The sequence below is a fragment of the Lynx canadensis genome, chromosome C2 (assembly GCF_007474595.2).
Source record: "Lynx canadensis isolate LIC74 chromosome C2, mLynCan4.pri.v2, whole genome shotgun sequence".
Lineage (NCBI taxonomy): Eukaryota > Metazoa > Chordata > Mammalia > Carnivora > Felidae > Lynx > Lynx canadensis.
The window spans coordinates 26,425,778-26,452,311 of NC_044311.2; the positions used below are offsets into that span (position 1 = coordinate 26,425,778).

A 26,534-nucleotide genomic window follows, 5' to 3' on the forward strand; every position below is an offset into this window, starting at 1 on the left:
CCCGCCCCTCCCAACACCTTTGTTTACTAAATTGTTTACATAGTTCAGCTGTATTGGGATGAATATAAATAGTATTTGCAGACTTACCAAAGCTTAGCCCATAGCCTTAGCCTGTGGAATTGTTCAGACAGCTCTTACTTAGCCATACGCCAATGGCATTTCTAAGTTTTCTCACGAAAGCATTTAACCTTAGATGAAGTTAAATAATGCACCATGAGTTTAGCTATTGTAGAGATATGTCTTTCCCAGTTAAACTTGGAACTGTTCCCAAAGTGTCCACTGTCTTTAGATTTTTGAAGAGTCATACACATATTTCTTTCAACATTTTAATTTTGGGTCTGTAGCAGTATACAATGTATCATACAGCCAAAGTATACATCATATGTAATACATCATACAAAATGTCTTATTTCCACCTTGATCACTATGGAAGAATGTCAGACATTTAAAAAGAATCTCAACTTTCTTCAATCTTAATGTTAAAATTTGCTGAGAGATTGCTCAATGCTGTGAGAGTTTTTAAAGAGAAAACAGCTGCGAAGAGCTGCAAATCATAGCTAAGCCAAAAAGTTTGGTGTGTTTCCTTTTAATCACCAGAGACCCCAGAGGATGGACAGTCAGCATGAGACTTGTGTCAAAGAAATGGTAAAAGAGACACATCTAATTGGGCACATCAGTCACCCCTCAGATTGGTGGTTTCCACTTTTCTTAGTCTTAAATGGCAGACTCAAATTGGGTAATTTGAAGAGAGTTTAATAAACGGACTATTTACAGAGGTATAGATCAGGCTGAGGAATAGAAAAAAGTCATGGAATGGTACCCAGGGATAATTGAACAATGTATATATTTCTGTGGAATTTGGGTCTATTCGTTACAGCACTTAGCCAATTCTAATACACAAGTGATCTTTTAAAACTTATAATTCATTTAATATATATATTACCTATCTATTTCACAAATTAATTTTCAGTAGATAGTATTAAATGTACATGGATCAAAAATCAAAAGGTTTACAGTGTTAAGTCCGTCTCCCACTATTCCTCACGGGCAACCATGCTTATTAGTGAATTGTGAATCTTCCACAGATATGTTGTATATAAACAAGCAGACGAAAAGTTATTCTTTTTTTTTTTTTTAATGTTTCTTTATTTTTGAAGGAAAGAGAGATAGAGTGTGAGCAGGGGTGGGGCAGAGAGAGAGGGAGACACGGAATCTGAAGCAGGCTCCAGGCTCTGAGCTATCAGCACAGAGCCTGACGCAGGGCTCAAACTCACAAGCTATGACATCATGACCTGAGCCAAAGTCAGAGGCTTAATGGACTGAGCCACTCAGGCGCCCCTCTTTTTTTAAATGTAAATCTTAGTAACATTGTAAGTACTTACTCTATATCCCGTTTTGTTCTAAGAATTTTGCATTTATTAACTCATTGAATCCTCTAAAAGATATATGCTATTATAATACCTAATTTACAGGTGAAAAAGCTGAGGAACAGGGAAGACACATGACTTGTTTGAGATCACACAACTTATAAGTACTGGGGGTAAAATTTTTGCCAAGCTGTCTGATTCCAGAGTTCATCCTCTTAACCACTAAATTGTATGGTTTCAGAGATAACCAGAATTAACATAATAAATGTATTTTTTCTGCATATATTATAAAGTTAGTATTGTACCCTTCCTATGGTAGAATAATGCATTTAAAAAAAATATTCCAATACTCTGGTTTCTCTTCAGATCGTGTAAATCTTTCGCCTTTTAAAAAATATTCCATTTATTCCCCTCTACTAATTTGGAAATTATTTACTCTCTATTTCCTAAGTCATTACTCTTAAAAACATAACTTGTATACTCAACAAAGTCTACAATTAGTATTTCTATTCTCATTCAAAATTCAGGAAAAATTTGCCTTTGCTTTGGTTGGGTATCACACGGAACAACTCTAACTTCTAGGTCTGGGGATTACCAAGGCAGAGATCATATAAACATAAATCTCAGACCCACGTGAGAGCAAGCCTACAGTAATCATTTCTCAGCAAGTCTGTTGTTATTTTTACAATTTTTTTTCCATGCAGAAAAGGAGCAGAAAGAGCTCCTTCCCATATTGGCTCCTTTTGCAAGTACACAGACTTTTCTACAATGATCCTGTAAGTGACTCCTGACTTCCTTCAGTCTAAGCACGACTCTTCTGTTCCTTAAGTCAGCTAGTCATGGATTCCCCCAAATTCTGGGTTCCTGAAATTGGCTTTTTCTCCCAGAAGCACCAGCTTTTGTCCGTATTTGCCTACTCCTGTAATTTTAACTTACTCTTTATTTTTTTCTGGCCTTTAGGGATATTTTGTACTTCCTTATGGGCCCAGCAGTACATTAAAAAATATATGGGTTGTAATTTACCTAGTAGCTCATCATTTCATGACAATGGAGGAGGGGCTTTTCAGAATGCCCAGTCTGCTTTATTTCCCAAGACAGGACTCATGGAGTGATCTTTTCAAAATGTAAGCTTTGTATCTCTACTTAGAACATTTTTTTTTTTAATTTTTTTTTCAACGTTTATTTATTTTTGGGACAGAGAGAGACAGAGCATGAACGGGGGAGGGGCAGAGAGAGAGGGAGACACAGAATCGGAAACAGGCTCCAGGCTCTGAGCCATCAGCCCAGAGCCTGACGCGGGGCTCGAACTCCCGGACCCCGAGATCGTGACCTGGCTGAAGTCGGACGCTTAACCAACTGCGCCACCCAGGAGCCCCTACTTAGAACATTTTAATGGAGTCTCAATAATCTTAGGATAAAGACTAAAATATATCTTTGACATGGACTATAAAGACCTCCATAATGTAGTTGTAATCTGGCATTTATTTGAGTTACCATTTTAGTAATGTCTGGCAGCCAGTCTCCACGATGCCCCTCTGCTCTATGATTCTCACCTCCGTGTATATATGCCCTATGTCGTCCTTTCCCATATGGACTGAGGCTGACATATGGAACCTAGTGTACTGTGGAAACTCCCGTGTACGACTTCTCAGGTGAAAGCATGGAAGACATTTTCATTTCTGCCTTGCTGTCTTGGATTATTCATTCTAGGGGAAGCCAGCTGCCATATCATGAGATCACTTAGGCAGCCTTCTGCCAATGGCTATGTGAGGGAGCCATTTTGGAGGTGTATCTTCCATCTCCAGGTGAGCCTTCAACAGGCCAACATCTGTACTCCTGAGAAACCTTAGCCAGAACCACCCTGTGAAACCATTTCCAAGTTCCTGACTCACAGAAATTGTCTGAGATAGTAAATAATCACCATGGTTTCAAGCCACTGTGTTTGGAGGTAAATTTGTGATGTGGCAGGAGATAATGATAGATAACCAACACAACGTCCATCTCTTCTCCAACACCAAACACTTTACACAGCAGAGGTTCTGTCAGGTTTTACTTTTTACTGCATGACCTGTGCCTGGGATATAGCAGGAACTAAATGAATGTTTGCTGAATTGATAAATAAAGCAGTGAATGTAAATATTGCGTGCCCAGTGCCCCAGAAATGACCAGAAGAACACCACGCTGGTAAGACATTAGAATAATCACCCTGACATAATATAGTGACCTGTATTTTCCTCATGGACTGAGCAAGTTTGAATCTGGAGTGTGCAAATGTGGAAGATGCTGTATTTATGGGGTTTCAAAATATTTGGACAGTGAAGCACGACGACGGGGATCAGGCTAACTAGTTTTCATCATTAAGCCCTTAAAAGAAAACCAAACATCACGAGTAATCCAAACGATTTTGGTTCTTAGGATTAAAAGATAAAGTACTTTCCTAAAATTTGGGTATGTGGGTATCTCTTGGTATGTATGTATGTGTTCACTGCAGTGATGGTGGTGATGGGGGCCCTGGGGATGACGGTAGGAATTGAGTTGGTGATGGTATTCGTAAAGGGTGAAAACAACCCAGCAACACAATATTGTTATCAACCCACTGAAGAATCTGCTCTTTAGCTGATGGTTTCATCTCACAGACTTTCTCTTCTGCCCTGTGATGATTTACTTCCTATTTCCCAGAGTGCCTCACACCTTCCCTCTGCTTGTCCAGTCTCTACCCTTCCAACAACTAACAGTTCAAGTCCTACCTCCCTGATTTGTCCAGCTCTCAGGGGTCACTCTCCCCGAACTTTTATTGCACTTTTATCTGTGGGTCCCTCATTGGGTTCTTAGTTGGTATTACCTCATATCATGGTTAGTGTGCTAGGTGCCTGATTTCCTTCCATGAGACAGAGAGGATTCTTAGCAGAAGCAAGACTTCCTTAGTTGAAGTGACTATTCAGAGCAGTGGAGAGCACACATAGCCTAAAGTAGGGCTGCCTGAGGAGGGATGAAAAGAGTTAGTCCCAGAGTCCCTAAGGATCACTTCCAGTTTCAGACCTAAACGGTAAGTGGAGAGAGAGACTACAGTGAAGCGAGGGTCAGGAACTGGCCAGGAGGTGAACCAGGAGGCAGAAAAAGAAAGATAAGCGGATTCTGGAGCAGCCATGAATATGCAGGATCAGGAGCTCACTTTTTCTTTTTCTTTGAAACTGCAGTATGGCTGACACACAGTCCCCTACTAAATGTTTCAAGTGTGCATCGTAGTGATTTGATATTTTTAGACATTATGAAATGATCCCCACGATAAGTCTAGTTAACCATCTGTCATGGTACAAAGTTATTCCAATATTGTTGACTATATTCCCTGTATATTACATCTTCATGACTTACTGATTTTGTAACTGAAGTTTTGTACCTGTTAATCTCTTCGTATTGGGTGCTGTCTACATGGCCCCCAGAACATAACACCCAACTCAGAGTTGGGGACCTGGACAACGTGGACAACCTGATAAATTCCTCAAGGATTGGTATTTCCATGTATCTCTTTGTATCTCCAGGGTATTGCATAGTGCTCTAGACATGAGAGCTGCCCAGTACATTTAAAAAATTTTAAACATTACCTAACCTTCTGTTTTAGTGTATTTTCAACTTTTACTGCATTTGTATTTTATCCTCACAGAGCTCTGTCAGGTAAGAATTATAATTTTCATGGATAGATGGGGGATTGAGGCTTATGTAGTTGTAAGTGGCATATATACATCGTCCCAAAATAGACCATTTTTTGATGAATCTCCAAAATGAAAATGAAACAAAATTTACCATACCTACTCTAATAGAGCTCATGTAGACAAACCTTAATGAGTAGAGAAGAATCATTTGCAATCAGAAAATAAATTGTATACAAGTAGGATTTGCTGACTAACATGATTTTGTTCCTTAAAATATTTTTCCATTCATGATAAGTGTCTAAATTATTAACTCTGAATTAATAAGGTCCAAATTAATAAGATTCGATTGCTATGTGGTATGTTAAAATATTAATTTGTGCTTGTTCCTATACCTGTTCCTTCTGCCACTTCAAGCAAGTATCTAAGGCCCAGAAAATTCCCGAGATTTTATTTATTTTATTATATTATATTATATTATATTATATTATATTTTAATTTACTTTTAGAGAGGGAGAGCCCATGTATGTGCAAGAGAGTGCAAGCGGCAGGGGGGTGGTGCAGAGGAAGAGGGAGAGAGAGAATCTTTTTTTTTTAATGTTTATTTATTTTTGGCAGAGAGAGAGAGAGACAGAGCATGAGTGGGGGAGGGGCAGAGAAAGAGGGAGACACAGAATCAGAAGCAGGCTCCAGGCTCTGAGCTGTTAGCACATAGCCTGACGTGGGGCTCGAACTCACAGACCATGAGATCGTGACCTGAGCCGAAGTTGGACACTCAACCGACTGAGCCACCCAGGCGCCCCGAGGGAGAGAGAGAATCTTAAGCAGGCTCCATGCTGAGCATGCTCAATGTGGGGCTCGATCTCACAACTGTGAGATCATGATCTGAGCTGAAATCAAGAGTTAGACACTTCACCAACTGAGTCACCCAGGCACCCCTAGTTCCTGGAATTTTAATCTATTTTTCACTTTAACGATTTTGGCAAGGCTAGAACCTAAAGCTGCTTGAAGTCAAAAGATCTTCAGGTCTTTGTTGGAGCCTAAATTCACTGAAGAGATTATGCCATATGCCTTTGAGGGGCAGTTAGGGAAGAGAAGAGTGGATATACAGCAGAGGTCCCAACCCTATCCACTGAGAAATGTCTTTGGGACCCACAATGTTTTTAAAATGCTTTAATTTGAATGGCTGTAAGTGGGGTGAACTCAACTTGGCACAGTCCTTTCCTCCTTATGACACTTGATTTGGGAATTCTCAGAGTCTTTTGGGCTTTTCTGTCATGTGCTATAGTCCTTTCCATATTAGCCACCATAGGAATCAGGTCTTCCAAGATTAGCTGAACTCTTACCCCCACCAGGCTCTGTGCACCCCCTAATCCTTCTGTCCCTTCTTCTACCTGTCTCCTTAAATTCTCACTGCATCTTCTAGAACTCAATCATCAGCAAAATCCTCTGTACTCTCAGTATCTTCTTTTCTTTTCTCACCTAATTGCAATGGTTAAGACTTTCAGTACTATGTTGGATAGGATGGTAATAGTGGGCACCCTTGTCTTGTTCCTGATTCTAGAGATTTCAACTTTTCACCATTAAGTGTGATGTTAGCTGTGGTCTTGTCATGTATGGCGTTTATTATACTGAGGTATGTTCCCCACTCAATCCTCTCTGCTGAAAGTTCTTTTTTATAATAAAAGGATGTTGAATATTGTCAAATGTCTTTTCAGCACATATTTAGATGATCATATGATTTTATATTTCATTTTATTAACATCGTATGTCACATTGATTTGCATATGTTGAAATATCCTTGCATCCCAGGAATAAATCCCACTTGTTAATGTTGTATGATCTTTTTAAAGTACTGTTGAGTATGTTTTGCTAGCATTTGGTTGAGAATTTTTGCATCTGTATTCATCAGAGAAATTGGCCTGTAGTTTTCTTTTCTTGTAGTGCCCTCATCTGGCTTTTGTATGAGGGTAATTCTGGTCTTTTAAAGTGAGTTTTGGAGTTTTCCATTTTCCACTTTTTGGAAGAGTTTGAGAAGGATTGTCATTAATTCTTCTTTAAATATTTGGTCAAGTTCCCTCATGAAGGCAGCTTTTTTGAGCTTTTCTGAGTTGTGAAGTTTTTGACTCAATCTCTTTATTCACTATTGGTCTGTTCAAATTTCCTATTTCTTAATGATTCAGCCTTATCAGCTTGTATGTCTCTAGGAATTAATCCTTTTCATCTGGGCTGTCCAACCTGTTGGTTTATAATTCATAGTTCATATCAGTTCTCTAATGTTCATGTAATCCCTTATCATCCTTTATATTTCTGTGGTAATATCTCTTCTTTCATTTATAATTTTATTTATGAATCCTCTTTTTAGTGGGAAAGTCTAGCTAAAGATTTGTTAATTTTGTTTATCTTTTTAAAAATCCAATGCTTAGTTATGTTGATCTTATCTATTTTTTTCCCACTCTCTATTTATTTATGTTCTAATCTTTGTTATCTTCTTCCTTCTGCTAACTCTGGCCTTAGTTTATTCTTCTTTTTCCATGAGGTATAACATTAAGGTTTTTCTTCTCTCAAACATTAAGGTTTTTCAAGTATATATACATATATCTTTTTTCCCTATGTGGTATTTATTGCTATAAAATTCCCTTTTAGAACTGCCTTTACTGCATCTCAGATGTTTTGGTATATTGTACTTCCTTTTTGTTTGTTTCAAGAGATTTTTAATTTCTCTTTCAAATTCTTCTTTAACCTGTTGTGTGTCCGAGACTATGCTGTTTAATTTCTACATATTTGCGAATTTTCCCATTTTTCTCCTGTTATTGACTTCTAGTTTCATACCTTTGTGGTCAGAAAAGATACCTGGTATAATGTCAGTCTTTTAAAATTTGCTAAGATTTGTTTTATGAAATAACATATGGTCTATTCTGGCAAGTCTTTCATGTGTATTTTGCTGCTTTTGGGTGGAATGTTCTACATATGTGTTAATTCCATTTGGTCTAATGTGCAGTTCAAGTCTCATGTTTCCTTCTTGATTGTCTGTCTTAATGATCTATTTATTATCAAACGTGGGGTATTGAAGTCCTCTACTAATGTATTGTTGTCTACCCTTTCCTTTAAGATCTTTCAGTTGATATTTGCTTAATATATGTAGGTGTTCTAACATTGGGTGCATGTGTATTTACAATTGTTATATCCTCTTGATGAATTAACTCCTTTATTATTTGATATTACCTTCTTTGTCTCCTGTTACAATTTTTGCTTATAATCTAATTTGACTCATATAACTATAGTTAACTCTGTTCTCTTTTGATTTCCTTTTGTGTAGAATACCTTTCTGCACTCTCACTTTGAACCTATAGGTATCCTTAAAGTTGAGGTGAGTCTCTTGTATGTAGCATATAGGCTTGGGCTTTTAAAATTTTTTTTTAATCCATTCAGCTACGCTATGTCTTCTGGTTGGAGAATTTAATCATTTACATTTGTTTGTTTGTTTGTGTATAGAGCACGCATGAATGAGGGAGAGGACAGAGGGAGAGAGAGAGAAAATCTCAAGCAGGTTCCATGCTCAGCATTTGATCCCATGACCTTGGGATCATGTCCTGAGCTGAAATCAAGGGTCCGATGTTCAACCAACTGAGTCACCCAGTCACCCCTAATCTATTTACATTTAAAACAATTATCAATAGGTAAGAACTTACCATCTTACTATTTTCTGGTTCTTTTTTTTTTTTTTTTTTTTTTTTTGTTCCTTTCTTCTTCTCTTGTTTTCTTCCTTTGATGATTTTCTGTAGTGGCATGCTTTGAATCTCCTCTCTTTATCCTTTATCTATTGTGGATTTTTGCTCTGTGGTTGCCATGAGGCTTACATACAATATCTTATAGATATTACAGTGTATTTTATACTGATAACAACTTAACTATGATTGCATACATAAACTCTCCCCTTTTAGTCTCCACACCTCATTTTGTTTTTGTTTGTTTTTTTAAATTTTTTTAACGTTTATTTATTTTTGAAACAGAGAGAGACAGAGCATGAATGGGGGAGGGTCAGAGAGAGAGGGAAACACAGAATCTGAAGCAGGCTCCAGGCTCTGAGCTGTCAGCACAGAGCCCGATGCGGGGCTCGAACTCACGGACCATGAGATCACGACCTGAGCCAAAGTCAGATGCTTAACCGACTGAGCCACCCAGGTGCCCCATTTTGTTTTTGATGTTACAATCTACATTTTTTATATTGTATATCCAGTAACAAATTATTGGAACTATAGTTATTTTTAATATTTCTATCATATACCATTTATACTAGAGTTAAGTGATTAACACACCACCATATTATAATATTGGAATATGCCCTTAGCATATGAATTATAATTATTTTAAATTCTTCATCTGATAATTCTAACATTCCTGACATGTCCAGTTCAGATGCTTTCTCTGACTCACCAAACTGTGTTTTTTGCCTTTTGGTATGCCTGGTAATTTTTTCTTGGTGGTCAGACATGATATCGTGGGCAAAAGGAGCTGCTGTAAATAGGTCTTTTGTAATGGGGTGGTGAGGTGTGGGGCAAGGAGAAGCCTTCTATAGTCCTATGATTAGGTCTCAATTTTTTTAAATATATACTTTTTAACATTTATTCACTTTTTGAGAGACAGAGACAGAGCATGAACAGGGGAGGGGAAGAGAGAGAGGGAGACACAGAATCCGAAAGGGGGTCCAGGCTCTGAGCTGTCAGCACAGAGCCCGACGCTGGACTCGAACTCACGAACCCATGAGATCATTACCTGAGCTGAAGTTGGACACTTAACCAACTGAGTCACCCAGGCGCCCCATTTAGGTCTCAATTTTTTAAGTGAACTTATGCCTCTGGACTGTGAACTTCACAAGTGCTTCTCAGTTTTTTCTCTTCTTTTAGGTGGGTCAGGATTGCTAGAGTGGACTGGAATTGGGTATTTGCTTCTCCAAGGTCAGTTAGCCTCTGATAACACCCCAGCAGGTTAGGTTCTGGCTGACTACTTTCTCCTATAAGGCAGGCCTTGTTAAAACAAACAAACAAACAAACAAACAAACAAAAAAAGTGTTCTGTTTTTTTTAAGAAAAACAGTGCTTGGGGCGCCTGGGTGGCTCAGTCGGTTAGGTGACTTCGGCTCAGGTCACGATCTCGCAGTCCGTGGGTTCGTGCCCCACGTTGGGCTCTGTGCTGACAACTCAGAGCCTGGAGCCTGTTTCAGATTCTGTGTCTCCCTCTTTCTCTGACTCTCCCCTGTTCATGCTCTCTCTCTCTCTCTCTGTCTCAAAAATAAATAAATGTTAAAAAAAAATTAAAAAAAAAAAAAGAAAAACAGTGCTTAAGAAAAAGAGTGCTCTGGCATATTATAAGATTATTTCTTTCCTCCTCCACATGCCAGAAGTTGAGGGCATTTTTCTTCAATATTTACTGTGAGAACATTTCAAGTTCCTGGAGGTAAATCTCACAATATTGTGGGGCCCCACCTGTGACAGGTCCTTCTGGAGTTTTTAACTCTGAGTTGTTCATACTGAGACTCCAACAATTCATCAGTGACAAATTAGTCTTTCCTACCCTGGCACCTATTTCCTGGGTATTTCCACTCATGAGTCTCTGCTTTGGTAAGCCGTGACTCCATGAATTCACCTATCTGTTTCTCTAATCTTGGGGGCAGTTTGCCATGTGTCCTCGTCTCTTGTGGATCCTGGAAGGGAATGTGACTTTTTCCATCTTTTATGTTTTTCACTTGTTAGGATAAAGCAGAGACTTCTGTTTTTTGGGTTGTTTTTTTTTTTTAATGTTTATTTAGTTTTGAGAGACACAGAGACAGAATGCAAGTGGGTCAGGGGCAGAGAAAGAGGGAGACACAGAATCTGAAGCAGGCTCCAGGCTCTGAGCTGTCAGCACAGAGCCCAACACGGGGCTCGAACTCATGAGCTGTGGGATCATGACCTGAGCCGCAGTCAGACGCTCAACCGACTGAGCCACCCAGGTGCCCCTAAAGCAGAGACTTCTAATATCCTTACATGTGCCAGGAAGGGAAGTCTCATGGTAGTCACTTTTTGCCTTTTCAGTGGCCTCGTTAACAATTTTTCATATTAACTTTTCTCTGATAAAATAACTGGACTCCCATTAGCCAGTCTTTGGCGTTTACCCAAAAGAAAAGAAAGTATATGTCCATACGAAGACTTGTACATGGATGTTCACCTCAGCTTTATTCCTCATAATGCAAAACTGGGAACAACTCACACATCCATTAACATGGCAATGAATAAATAATCATGGTGTATTTATGTGGAATACTATTTAGATATAATGGAACAAAATACTTATACACCAACAATATTAATGAACTCTAAAAGTCAGTAAAATAAACCAGATATAGAAGGCTCATCCTATCCAATTCCATTTACATGGTATTCTAGGAAGTATAATGATAGAAAAATATCAGTGGTTGCCAGGAACCTGAGATAAGTGTAGGGGATTGCCAAGTGACATGACAGAATTTTGGTGGTGATGGTAATATTCTATCTTGTTGATGATTACACAACTACTTATTTTTAAAACTAATTGAAATGTACATGTGAATTTTGTGAATTTTATTTCATGTTATTTATACTTTAATAAACTATACCTCAAATAACACGTGGAAATTGGATTTAAAATATACAATTTACAGTAGTTTCAAATCTATGAACTACTTAGGCATAAAGTTCACAAAAGATAATGCAAGACCTGTATGCTGAGGTCTACAGGTATGCTAAGAGAAATTAAATATCTAAATAAATGTTGAGATAACTGTTAACAGATTAAAAGGTTCATTCTTTTTTTAAGATGTCAATTCTCTCCAAATTGATTTATAGATTTAACAGAATTCCATCTAGAATAGCCAAAGCAAGTTTGTAAAGAATAAAACTGACAGGGGGCTCCTGGGTGGCTCAGTCGGTTAAGCGTCTGATTTCAGCTCAGATCACGATCTCACCATTCATGAGTTCAAGCCCCACATCAGGCTCTGTGCTGACAGCTCAGAGCCTGGAACCTGCTTCAGATTCTGTGTCTCCCTCTCTCTCTGCCTATCTCGTGCTCACGCTCTGTCTCTCAAAAATGAATAAACGTTAAAAAAATTAAAAAAATAAAAATAATAAAAAAGGAATAAAGCTGACAGACTCACACTTTCTGATTTTAGACTTCTTACGAAACTACAACTATCAAGACAATGTGGTATTGGCATAAAGACACACAAATAAATCAATGAAACAGAATAAAGAATCCAGAAATAAACCAACATATATATAATCGATTCTGAGAAAAGTGGAAAGGTAATTCTTTTATTTATTTATTTATTCATTTAATTTAATTTATTGCCAAGTTAGCTAACATACAGCATACACAGTGTGCTCTTGGTTTCAGGGGTAGATTCCCATGATTCATCACTTCCATACAACACCCAGTGCTCATCCCAACAAGTGCCCTCTTCAATGCCCATCACCCATTTTCCCCTCTCCCCCACTCCTCCCCCATCAACCCTCAGTTTGTTCTCTGCATTTAAGATCTTTTATGGTTTGCCTCCCTCTCTGTTTGAAACTATTTTTTCCTCTTCCCTTTCACCATGGTCTTCTGTTAAGTTTCTCAAGTTCCACATACGAGTGTAAACATATGATATTTGTCTTTCTCTGACTGACTAATTTCACTTAGCATAACACCCTCCAGTTCCATCCATGTTGTTGCAAATGGCAGGACTTCATTCTTTCTCATTGCCAAGTAGTATTCCATTGTATATATAAACCACATCTTCTTTATCCATTCATCAGTTGATGGACATTTGAGCTCTTTCCATAATTTGGCTATTGTTGAAAGTGCTGCTATAAACACTGGGTTACATGTGCCCCTATGAATCAGCACTCCTGTATCCTTTGGATAAATTCCTAGTAATGCTATTGCTGGGTCATAGGGTAGGTCTATTTTTAATTTTTGAGGAGCCTCTGCACTGTTTTCCAGAGTGGCTGCACCAATTTGCATTCCCACCAACAGTGCAAGAGGGTTCCCATTTCTCTACACCGTCTCCAACACCTGTTGTTTCCTGAACTGTTAATTTTAGCCACTCTGACCTGTGTGAGGTGGCATCTCAATGTGGTTTTGATTTGTAGTTCCCTTATGATGAGTGACGTTGAGCATCTTTTCATGTGTCTGTTGGCCATCTAGATGTCTTTGGAAAAGTTGTCTACTCATGTCTTCTGCCCATTTCTCCACTGGATTATTTGTTTTTCAGGTGTTGAGTTTGGTGAGTTCTTTATAAATTTTGGATACTAACCCTTCATCCGATATGTCATTTGCAAATATCTTCTCCCATTCCATCAGATGCCTTTTAGTTTTGTTGATTATTTCCTTTGCTGTGCAGAAGTTTTTATCTTGATTAGGTCCCAATAGTTCATTTTTGCTTTTATTTCCCTTGCCTTTGGAGATGTGTTGAGCAAGAAATTGCTGAGGCAGAGGTCAAAGGGTTGTTGCTTGTTTTCTCCTCTCAGGTCTTGATAGTTTCCTGTCTCACATTTAGGTTTTTCATCCATTTTGAGTTTACTTTTGTGTATGATATAAGAAAGTGGTCCAGTTTCAGTAAAAGGTAATTCTTATGAGAAAGAATAGTCTTTTCAACAAATTGGGCTGGAATATTTGGATGTCCATATGGAAAAGTAAATTTATTAATCCATACTTTACATGATACACAATAATTAATGAAAAATAAATCATAGACTTAAGTGTAAAACCTAAAAATTATAATACTTCTAGAAGAAAATAGGAGAAAAATCTTAGTGACCTTAGGTTAGGTAAAGATTTCTTAGACAGAATACCATAAACACAATCCGTAAAAGAATTTGATCAACTAGATTTTGTCAAAATGAAGAACCTCTGTTCTTTGAAAGGTGCTGTTAGAGGATGAAAGACAAGAAATAGCTTGAGAGAAAATATTCACAAATCACTTATGTGTTCCTGTGGTGGGAAGAAGACATTCTTCTACTTTTTTTCTGACTACAAGTTCTAATTTTTCACCATTTATTGAGAGATTTGTTATTTGCTCTTGATAAACACTCTATTATGCTTAGAAGTTTACTCATATTCCAGTTTTAATTAGAGGTTTTATCAAAAACAACTGATGGATCTTATCAAATCTTTTTTTCTTTTTTTTTTACTTTTTCAGGCCTGTGTTGATGAAAGTTTTACTTATCCATTTCTGTATCCTTCTGTATCCAGAAGCTGTGTTACCCCAGTAAGGATTCGTGGGCTGAAGGAGAGAGAGAGAGAAAGGCTCATAAACTACATTTTGTCTGTTTCACATCCTACAAATAATTTCATTCTGCACTAAAATAAACTCTAAATCTGAGGTTTTTCTGCTGATGGAAGACAGAGGCCATGAGAATAAGCTCGTTTGTGTGCTGCAGACCTGAAAGAAAATTGTTCTTAGTCCCACTGCTACATGTAAAACTTTTTGTATTGAAAATTTTCTTAATGAGAGAGCTTGTTCTTTGATGCCCACCTGAGTTACTACTCTGTGGCTTGTGCTGTTAGTTTGAACAAAAACACTATTCCGGAAAAAGATCTAAGTCTACTTGACTGATTGAGATAAAGACTGAAAATAATTGTTTTTCCCCAAGAGAAGCAATGGTAGAGTCTCCTTGTAGAGAATTGCTGTGCTCTATGGGATCCATCATCAGCAAGGTAATTGTCAATAATGTGGTGGCCTTAAACAATTTCCAGGAACGATGGGGCATCATGGGCAGTACATATCCCTCTCTAATAATATAATTTGATGATTCTTCCATTAAAGAAAATCTTTCACCAGTCTTTGGAAAGAAAGGGTGTTCATGAAATGTTTGCTCAAATATGAGTGAACGTAACTCCCTTCTCCCATAAAATGTGTGTTTTATGAAATGGAAACAAAAACATGGTCCCACTCTGCTAGTGGATGAGAAGGCTAATAAAAGATTGGAAATATTAAAATCTCACTGTCTATGGTAGGCATGTCACTCAGTGTGACTCCTAGGGGATCCCCCCACTCACCAGGGAGCAGAATTCTGTCCTTTTCTTCCCGCGATTGAACACGCAAGTGCTGAGCAATTTCAGAGGACCAGGCTCTTTGCTAGTTCCTATTGGGCGTACGTTGTTGGCAGAGATTGAGGTCTAAAACACATGGATGAACGTACTTCACTTTCTTTTTGAAAGAATCAAAAGTTGAGTGAGGCAGAAAATGACTGGCTTACAGTTGCCTTATGGCAGACATAGAAGGAGTAGTGAACTTGCTAACAGAGCAGTCCTGCCCCTATGAGTTCCAGTTTCCTCATCTATACATTGGACAAATGGACTCATTTATTTAACAAGGTTGCAAGTTCACTGCACTTTTTGTGGTCTTTCTTGGTTGGATGAAATTGAGGAGCTACAACTAATGGTTTTTACTCTTCTTGGCAATCTGGCAAAAGCTTCCAAGTGGAAAAGACACACAGAACATGGATTTTGGATCTATACAGCCCTGCATTTGAATCCTGCTTCTTCCATTAACCACCTGTGTGGTTTGGTGAAATTTACTCAGTCTTTTAATCCACATCAGTTTATGGGAATACTCATGCCTACTTTCTATATTTTTCTATAAGTGATATAAAATATTTAAATTATCTGCTGTGCCTCACGCAAAAAATATACTTGATAAATATTAGTGACTATCACAAACATCAAAAGATGCCAAAAATAAGGCATTTTCTAAATCCAAACCGGTAATAAAGACAATCAATGTTCTAGAAGTTCAAAGAAAGAATTCACCCAACATCTCTGTTAGATTAGTATCTGTGATAGTGCTGTATAACAAGCACCCCCCACAATCTCAGTGGCTCAAAACAGTAAATGGTCAGTTTTTGTTAATAAACGTCAAACTCAAACTGGTGGATCTTGGCTAGACTCACCTGGATTGGGCTGGATTTCAGGCTTTGATTCAGTCATACCTGCTCAATGGATTTTCATTTGGCTACCTTAATTATACTCTTCTCATGGCAAAGATTTGAATCTCCAAGAGGGCTGGTTAAACGCTTAAAAGTTTAACTTAGAACAAGCACCATCATATTTGCTCATATTCCATGGGCCAATATATGTCACAAGGCAAAGTCCAAAATAAATAGAGTGGGAAAATATATTTCTTTCACAGTGAACTTGGCAAAGTTGTAGAAGGAAAAAAAAATCATGAACACATATTGCACTCTACCACTCCAGAGAAGGTCTTCCTAGAGAGGTATGATCTGAATTCTACATCAGAGAAAAGATATTCATAAAAAAGTGGAATGGAACAGAATTCATAAAACAGGCTTTCAGGCAGGGAAAACAATGTAAGTGAAGGTACAGTTATCAAATTCTTCCTAGCACGTTCAGGGAAAAAAATAAGACAAGGTTAACTGAACTAGATGATCCACATTTATAAAAAGTGGAAGAAGTTTGAAAGTAGTATGGGCTATATTGTCAAAGACTTTGCATAGCTACTTATGCAAAGCACTAGTAAACACTGAGTTGTATGGAAACGCATAAGCAATAGGGATCAATGGATGATTACTGAGAAAGACGAAGGCATATGCAAAGAAATATTTTACAAAGTTAACTTTGAATTGGACCGTAGGACATATTAATCAGGAAATATACTGGGGACAGGGAACCTAGTTAAGAACCGACTGTTGTAGAGGTTTGGGGGATGAGAACCCAAAGTAGAGGTTTAGAGGATAGAAATAAAATAACCCCTGTGTTAAAGAAAAATTGAGAAGTCTTCTAGAAAGTATGTCTTTTTCATTGTGGGTAACTAAAACTCAGTTTGGACTAACTTATGATAAGAGAGCTTTCACTGTTGGAATTTGGAGATATTTTGTAGACCCAGCATCAGGACCGGAGCTCAGTCTCAGAGACAACCGGGATCAAATTTTGAACTGCATCATGTATTTTCTCCACTTCTCATTTCTGCTCCCCTCTCTCTGTTTGCTTATTGTTCCTTTCTATCTTTAGTCAGGATTCCTCAACTTCTCCCATGCATACATAGAAAATCTGGTCACTGACAGCTCCCAGATCCCAAATTTCAATCTAAGCATCCAGAAAGGGAGTGATCCAAGTTTCTATTTCCCATGGATGAACCACGATTGAGAACATAGGTTGGGCCAGTTTCTATCTCTGGACCAATGAACAGTGGACAGGAGGCAGATCTTCTCGAATAATTATTGCCACTCTAGTAGTAACTATGTGGGTGGGAGCAGGAGGGCAGTCAAAATGGAATGACAGACAGTCTGAATGAGTTCTTATAGTCATAGATGCTTGATGGCTATTTATCTTTCTAGGGATCCATAAAAAATACTTTAATGTTTGAGTCTGGGAGAATACTGGTAGCTCCTGATGGCGTTGCTGGGCTTTGGGAAAAGATTGTAAGCTTGTTTGTGGATTTGCCAATGTCATGGAACATCCGGACAGAACTATCCAACAGACAGTGGGAGATGTGGTACTAATACTGAGCAGAGTCCTGGGTTGTGGTTACGGAGTTCTCATGCTCCGAGTTGAGGGATCAAGCCATGAGAATACAAAAGCATGCAGGGAGAGCAGAAGATCAGGGATTAACCTGTTTAATATGGCCACAAGTAGAATACTAAAGGAGGAAATATAATGAGAGAAATGTCACAACATGTGGAAATAACACCTAGAAGATATGGTCTCCCAAAGACAAAGGCGGAAACTTTCCATGGTGAGGTCAACAGAACTTAATACCACATAACAACTCAGGAGAATGCAACAATTTAGGTAAAGCCAGAAGCAAAATAATTGTTTCAGTTAGGGTGTTAGCAGAAAATCATAGAAAACTCAGACCTACCTGGCTAATTGAAAATATATTTATTCTCACAGATAACAAGAAGTTCGGGGAAGGGATATTGATATTTTCAGGAATCATAGTCACTGAAGTTTCTGACACTAGTTTAGGGAAAATTCACAGGCAATGGAGGTTTTCTGAGTGCTTCTAAAATATCCTGTTTATTCAGTTAGGAGGGTTTAGATACAACGCTGATTTGTCTTGATTCATGAATTAACTTACTCTATTATCTTACTGATTAGAAATCGGAAGATTCCTGAACACTGGAAGCACAGTGTGGCAAGAAAGCAAGTTATCTCATTATTGAACCTTTCATAAACATGAATGAATGAGATTTTTCTAATATGTGGCTTTCCACTGAAGAGATGTTATGGGCACAGTCATAATGCCCTTGAGTTTCTCACTGTATGGTTACTATAGGAGCGGGGTCAGGCATCACTTTCTTTAAGTAGCCCCTCTTGTTTTTTAGGAGTGGTGGTCAAAGTGAGATGTAGCTGCCCCACAAAGATTTCTGCTTTCTGGTCAATACTGAAACAGTGTTCCAGAATTGTCTCCTTGGGCTGTTGGAAATGAAACTCAAGAGGACTTTACTTGTTTGGAAGTATAAAATCTTAACCCTGACCTTGACTATTAACATTTTGTTCCTATTTATAATTTCTCTCCCAAGTTTCTTGGGTGGGGATATAGGTTATAGTCGTAGGAATTTCATGTGGTATAAGTGTAAATTTCATTTGTATCATATTTTTTACACAGAAATTTGGGAAGCATTTGGAATCCTCCTGTAAAAATGTTTCTCACCACAGCAGTAACAACAAAAGCATCCTAATCATTGGGCTGAAGACATCATATAGACTTATGTTATAGTCAGAACACCAAGATTCAACCACTTGTACACATGTTACCTCCTAACTATTTCTTGCCTCAATCAGTTATGTTGTTTTCTTTTTAGGGAACTAATGCGGCACGGCTCAGAAATTTCAGATGCATGCAGCTGGGATAATTATAGTGAGCATGACCTCAGGACATCCTGCCCATGTATGACTTGGTGATTGAATATATCCAGTGGAATTAAACGAGGGCTTGAAACTTCTCATTATTCTTCAGAGACATGTTTACAGGATTATCATGCTGTGCTTGGCATGCTTACGTCTGGCAGTTCAGCAATAATTAAGAATTCAGATATGTAAACATAGAGCTGAGTTACTCAATCAGAAAGGGAATAAGTTTACCAAGTAAATGAGAAGAAAAGAAAAAAAAGTAAAATGAGCATAAAAGGATCCAGAGCATTTGGCATTTCTTTTAAATCTTATACTTGATTTTCCTTAGGTCTATATTTGCTTCTTTAGATTCTTGCCATCCAGACCAGTGTTTATTTGTGAGGCAGCAATAATAATAAAAACTCAAGATATTTTCAAGGGTGTAAGTAGCAGTTATGGGATTCATATAACGGACGCCATTTTAAGATGGTGGGATGAGCTTGTGCTGCTCAATCTTTTATGCAAAAGCCCTGGACGTGATAGAAAAATAAACAAATAAACCAGTCAGTAAATACATACACTTGCAAATAGAAACAGAAACTCTTGAAGGACCAGAAGCTGTGAGAATTTTCCTAAAGATGGAAATTAGGTATTCCAAGGTTAAGGAGGAAATCTACAGCCCAGTCCATTTGTGGTAAAACATTACTGTGAAAGACACAAGTAGATCAAGAGTGTCCATGCTGAGAGAGAGAAAGAGTAAAAGCCATAAGCGGCAAAAGTTCCAGGGACAAACGACACGGTGATTAGCCGAGTGTTTTGGGGGTAAATGCCTGGGGTTCTTCTCTTTCTAGGGCCAGGCAGAAACAATGGGGAATCACAATGCTCAAGGTAGCAGCAGTGAGTATTGGAGCTTATTTTTCAGAAACAGGGTCTAAGAGGAGTAAGAGATAGTTTCATTTAAAAGAGAGAGTTTATGTATTTCAGTAGATGGATAGTCATTACATTAGCCAGGCTTCTTTTATTGAGAGAAACACAACTAACTAGGCCAAGAAGAGCTATTTCCTGGCGAGTGTGCACATCTTGTGGGAAGGATAAAGTCTTAAAGATGACAGAAGCCTAGAGCTCTAATACCACAGGAATTTCTCCCTCCTGCTCTGAAGGCCACCTCTAACCTTCAGACAGTCTTCTTTCACCATAACTGGAATGTAGCTTCCATCAGCCTCAGACTCACATTTATCTGCTGAGGAATGGAAACACAGATTCTCTGAACCCAAGATCCCCAGACCAAGAACTATAGCTAGGGAGGTAGGTAGGGGGCTCATAATTTCATTGGCCTTTCATTGGCTCTGAAACAATGGCATACGCGTAGAATAAATCCTATGTGTAGAGTAAATGTGTCGCAGGAGAGGATATCCAAAACAATAGATGTCCCGTACCGACATGGAAGTTAACTGTTAGAATCATGATGCTACGATCTTTGTTTGTGTGTTTCCATATCTGTATAGATTGTTGCAGAGACCGGAACTGACACTGAGTGGAGGAGAGTACGGGGAAGGGACTTCATAGAGGAGGTAACATCTGAATAAGTCTTTAAGGATCACTAGACATTTCCTGGGCAGGCAGATGGGAACGACACTTGCAGAAGTATGAAGGTATGGGATGGCATGTTTGTGGGGAGTAGCAATATAGCCTAGATTTTGATGTAAGTTAGAAAAGTGGACTGCACCTAGGCTCCTAAAGAACTTTTATACCTGACTCTAATTTAACTCCACCCTGTGGGTGCTGGGTAGTCTTATAGGTTCCTGGGCCCAATTCCAATGTGTGTGTTAGGTTTTGGGGGGCTTTCCGCACAACACCAAGCAATTCTCAGGCACCAGCAGGGTGTCTGGGAATTTAACTCAGTCCTGACACTATCTATCCAGAGCCAGAGTCAGATGCCACGAGTTGAAGACTCAGTCTTATGAGACTGTCCCCTGTCCCCTTCAGATGTCAACTGCAAGCCTAAGTTGTTACCGAACCAACCAGCTACAAATTTAAAGGTCCCACGACCCTCTCCTCAGGTTCAATTAATTCGCTAGAGCAGCTCAGGGAACTGAAAGAAATGTTTTACTTGCTAGATGACTGGTTTATTATGAAAGGAAACAACTCAGGAAGAGCCAGGCCATATGGAAGAGACACACAGGGTGAAGTAAGGGGCACAGAGATTCCATGCTCTCTCCAAGCGTGCCACTCTCCCCAATCTCCACATGTTCACCAAACCAGGAGCCCTCTGAACCCTGTCCTTTGGGTTTTTATGCAGTCTTCATTACATAGACACATTTGATTTTTCTTTTAAATGTTTATTTATTTACTTAGAGAGAGAGAGAGAGAGAGAGAGAGACAGTGAGAGTGAGCACGAGTGGGGCAGGAGCAGAGAAAAGGGGAGAGAGAGAACCCATGCAGTCAGCGCAGAGCCCAACAGAGGTGGGGCTCGAGCTCACCAACTGTGAGATTGTGAGATTGGTGTCCTGAGCCAAGATCCAGGGTCAGACACTTAACTGAGTCACCCGGGCGTCCTGGCACATTTGATTAAATCACGGACTGTTGGTGACTGATTCCATCTCCAGCTTCTGTCCCTTCCTTGGAAATTAGAGTGGGGATGGGGACTGAAAGTTCCAATCATCTCATCACTGGGTTGGTTCCCATGGCAACCAGACCCTATCCAAGGCTCACCTAAGTGCTCATTAACATAACAAGATGCCTTTACTGTTCTTGTCTCGGGAAACTCCCAGGGTCTTAGGAGCTCTGTGCCAGGAATGGGGGATGAATACCAAATATATACTTCTTATTATGAATCACAATTTCACAGGAAGCCATTGAGGTTTTTCAAGAGGTGAGTTTAAAAGCCGGTTTCTGTTATTGTAGGATTGTTAAGCAGCCCAGGAAGTTCAGACTCCAATCTGGAAACGTGACATTGGCCCGTAGCTCCAGGCTCAACTGCAGCCCAGCTTGCTACCCATCCTTTTGGCTCTTCCTTGCATGCGTCATACCTCAGGAGCACTTGTAAAGAGAGACAGCTGGACTGCTGGGGAGGCACACTTCATCCTCCGGGAGGTCCCTCGACTCTTTACTGGAGGTCCACAGCTCTGAGCTTCTACAGCATGGGGGTGAATATGGTGGCCGAGGTATCAAAGGAGAAAGGAAGCCTTAAAGGATACAAAGTGCAGGTTATGGAACGTCAAAGACAGATGGCAGCCACATCAGTATGTTGTTGGGCTGTGCCTTAACACCTTCCTTGATGCCGCTGACTTTTATGCCAAATACCTGGGGCTCATGATTTCATTGGCCTTTGAGAACCTGACAGACTGTGAAACTCTTAAAGCAAAAATTCTCCTGCTTGCCCATGTTAAATCAAGAGCAGAAATCCATAATCATCAGGCTGTATTTTCTATGTTTCAACCCGCCTCCTTTCTTCTACTATTATTCCTCTCAGGCCAAAGTAATACATATAACGTATATGTGTGTGTGTATATATATGTGTATATAGATAGATAGATAGATGTGCATTGTGTGTGTGTGTGTGTGTGTGTGTGTGTTTGTATACACATATGCAAAAAGCAAACACTGCTTTCTCCTCCATGGTAGCTGAAGACAGGTGGGCACAGCCTCCAGTGAGTGACAGGGCTTGCCTGCTACCCAGTGTTTGCATTACGAGTAACGAGAAAGCATCTACGGTGCTTGTGTCCTTTCTTATTTGGGGTCATCTGCAACTCCACTGGGTTTGGGGTATATGTGCACTCCCACTTCCTGCAGGGCCCTGTCTGTCCTTGATCCTTACAGCTCCTCTTTCACTAACTTTGTGCCCTGCCCACTTCAGGCGAGGGCAAGAAAGATGTCAGCCTAGAATTCTGCCATGTCTAAAATATTCATGTTCTTTCTCACGGAGGAATGCTTTGCTATCAAGACCTCTATTAGTGAGCGTTGAGATTAAGCTCTCAGCCATGATGTGAAGACACACAAATACAGCATTGCATGGAATTCTTATGACATTGTTGTGTGGCAAACACAATGATCTCTGCCAGTTTAAGTCACGTCACTATCAAAACTCATGTTATGGTTCACGCGATGTTGCATGAACAGGGAGAGCACGTGTTTCCCATAATAGCTTGGAAATACATAATAAAATCGTTACTCTTGTTCAACAGGATTTTCACGAAGATATTTTGGCGTATTTTTATAACCTTTGAAATCAAGGTGGAGAAACAAAACTCAAATCAGCTTTGGACTATTTAGAAAGCCTCATAATTATTATCCTGGCGGGATAGGTCAAGGGAACTTGTACTTTGAGGCTTTAGACTTCTTCTCACTGTAAGAGCAGGGCAGGCCACCCCAAAATGTGCCACAATAGCATATGGATTATTTTGAATTGAAGTTACTTGGGAAACAGCGCAAGAAGGACTCACTCAGGAAAGCATGTTGGCTTAGTTATCGATATTGCATTTTCTTTATTAATTTTTCTATCTACCTGTATGCAGGCATGGGAGAGTAACACCAAGTGTCGCTTGGTGAAAGGAATGTGGTTTTTCCCCCCTATCTCTTAATAATAATGAGTGTATCAAGGAGAAAGTCAATCATGTTCATTTAAATAATCTCCCATCCAAAATCATCCTGCATATTTCTGGTCATACTGGTTTCACGTGTTTGGAAATGCCACCAGTATTTCTCAGTGGGAACTAAGGAATGCAGACTAGAATGCAATTTGATATTGCTAATGGTGATGTTATCTCGTTATTTAAAACAGTTGCAGAAATCCCAGACTGTAGAGGTTGGGTTAACGAAAAGCAAATATAACTAGTGGAGAATTCTCTGTAGAGGCTGCTTTTAGGCAACAGGATTCAGCAATGGAATGTGGCAAGCGCCCACAGCGCCCCCCTGGCTGATACAAATAGGTCCCAGTGACCCACCTCAAAGTATGCATAGGTCTAACTAACCGACTGGCTACTTACAACCAGGAATAGTTACCAAAAAAGAGAAAATTCCATAGGTCCCCATACCTCCTCACCTTCCCCCTTTAAAAACAGCTCCCACCCACCACTTGCTTGCAGACAGCCAGCCTCTCTTTTGCTGTCCTGCTCACCATTCCTTTGCGGTATGTTCAGTAAACTACTATCTCCTTTATTCCGCCTCTGGTGAATTCTTTTACTGCCTGCGCCATTTTCCGCCCACATTTGGGGGCCCCATTTGATAGGACAGACACCACACTTAGAAACTACATTCTCCAAAACATTTAATACTCTTTCCACAATTTTGAAACTTTGGATTTCTTTTCTTTTATTCGATAACTTTTCCTTTTCTAGAGAAAACGGCCGGTGAAGCCAAAGTCAGATACATGTAATAGAAGTCCAATTAGGCTATTTTCTGTGTTAAGAAATTGAAACTTGGGGATTTTAGTGCCTGAATTCCTTCAAACGTTCAGCTTAAACTGCTACTTTGTGAAACAAATTAAAGGAGATTAACGCATCCTTAGTAGGAGAAATGTAATTCTTAATAGAAGACAAATTTTGCATTATAATTTCTCTAGGGAAAAGGCTTGTTTAAATTTTACAAGCAAAAGAAAGGAAAGGGACGTGTTGAATTCTGTGGAACAGGTTGTAGATCCCCAAAGCCCCTTTTGTATCATATTGTGGTCGTGGAAACTAAACTGGAATTGTATTTGTAAGTAAAAACATCCCTACAAGGATACCTTCCAGAAACCCTACTTAAGAAAGCCAACCTCCTTTTGACTCCAATGCTATTTGAATACTTCTTCGCTCACTGTGAAGAAAGGGCCCCACCCTTCTCCTGAAGTGAAATGTCCTCCTTTCCTCCCTTGGGATTTTACTCTGGGTTGAGGAGGGAGGCTCAATTAATAAATCCTTGCCCCCTGGAGGTGTATGGATACAGCTCCAGCAAAGCGTCCGCTGTAATTTGTCCCCAAGACGCCGGCTTTTGGAGCTTGCAGCCAGCCCTCAGTGTCACTGTCTGGGATTCACTCTGACGGCCAAGGGCATATTCCCCATGACAGTCTGAACAGAATCTGAGACTCACTGATATTAGAGGGTGGGTCTTGGGGTGGGTGGGGAGTGCATCTCAACCAGGGAAACCATTCTATGGAACCTGGAGTGCTTTTCCTGATTATGTTCTAGAAACAAGGCTACGTGGCAGCGTACAAAGAGCACAGCCTCCCATCGCCTCCAAACATTCTGCTTTGTTGGGTCATGTTGGTTCTCATTATAGTCATTGGAGGGCTGTTGAGGCTGGTCTGACAGTCAGGACAGACCTGGTGGGTGGTGCCAGGAACAGTGACTACTCACAGCACCCTCCCCATCCCCCAGCACACACACACACACACACACACACACACACACCTCAGGAGAGAGGAGTCAAGGGAGCAGACCCCTGTGGTCCTGGCTGAAGCCTCCTCCCCAAATTGAATAGAACTGTGTTCAAGTCTAGGATTTCAAATACCCTGTAATCCCGACTATACTAAGTGGATTCCAGAAGTCCAGGACAACTTTGGCCTCGAGCAAATACACCGTCTTCTGAGGAAAACTATCCCCCACCCCCGACTTTGATAATTAAAAAAAAACAAGTTGTTAGTTTACTCATATTTGTGTTCCCTTTGTTTTAAAAAAAAGATAATAAAAGGGAAAAGTCGTGAGTGCCTTCATTCAACTTCCTTCTCTCCATCCTTCCAACCCCATCCTTTCTGAGAAATGCTTGGAAAGTTCCTAATGGACGTCGGAAGCCGTCCTGGAATCAAGGCGCCCTGTGCCTTCAGAGGTCCATGCCCAGTGAGGGGGAGCTCACATCTCTCTTGTGTCCTCTTGGCTTTTTCGTAAACTCTCATCCGTGTGAGTAATTTCAGCGTGTCTCTTCATCAACAGCCTGAAAAGGCTGGCAGGCTGAAGCGGGGCTCCCATAGACTGAATTCAAGCGCACAGGCTGGGAACGTGTGAGCATATAAAATCTCAGCTATGAGTACCTGCCCACGGAAAACAAGGGAACAAACAAACCAACAAGCGGTTCATCTAAGAACAGGCAGTGCTTTCCAAGTTCTTCGGTGTGATCTATGTGCTAAATCGCATCTTCATTTTTGTTCCTTCTCCACCTCCCAGCCTTGCCCTTCCTGGAAGCTCCTGGAGAGAACTGCTACCCTTAGCATAGGTACTCCTTCTCTTTGGGAATTCGACCTTCTTTGGGAATTTCCTCTGCTTCTCTGCAGGTGGGCTCTGAAGCCACCACCAAGTGAGCAAACCGTTGGAGCCAATTAGTAAGCCCTCAGCCCAAGCAGCAGCAGTGACCTCAGCTCAGTGGCCGCAGATAAAGGCTGCCCTCGGTTTCTCAGGAACTTCTTAAGTTCTTTTGGCAGCCCTTGGCTTCTCCGGAATCGCTGCTAAGCCAACACACAGCTGGAGTTCCTCTGGACACTCAGGAGAAAACCCGAGAGCCGTTAAAAGCCCCAGCGCGCAGGGGAGCCAGGCCAAGGTCAGGGGTCAGCGGCGGCTTTAAAGGGCCTGCGGGGCTGGCGGCGCTCGCTCGCTCGGTACCACCTGCTGCGGCCCAGCGCGGACCCGGGCTTCCCGCGAGCTCCCTCCGGCCCGCAGCGGGCGCCCCACGGCCCTCTGCAGAGCTGGGGTTGGTCTCTGGGG

General features: G+C 40.1%; 1 pseudogene; it reads right to left on the bottom strand.

The window, feature by feature from the left end:
- LOC115522809 overlaps nucleotides 1-21,947 on the bottom strand; it is a 31,488-nt pseudogene extending 9,541 nt beyond the window's left edge.
- Between the last annotated feature and the right edge of the window lie 4,587 nt (nucleotides 21,948-26,534).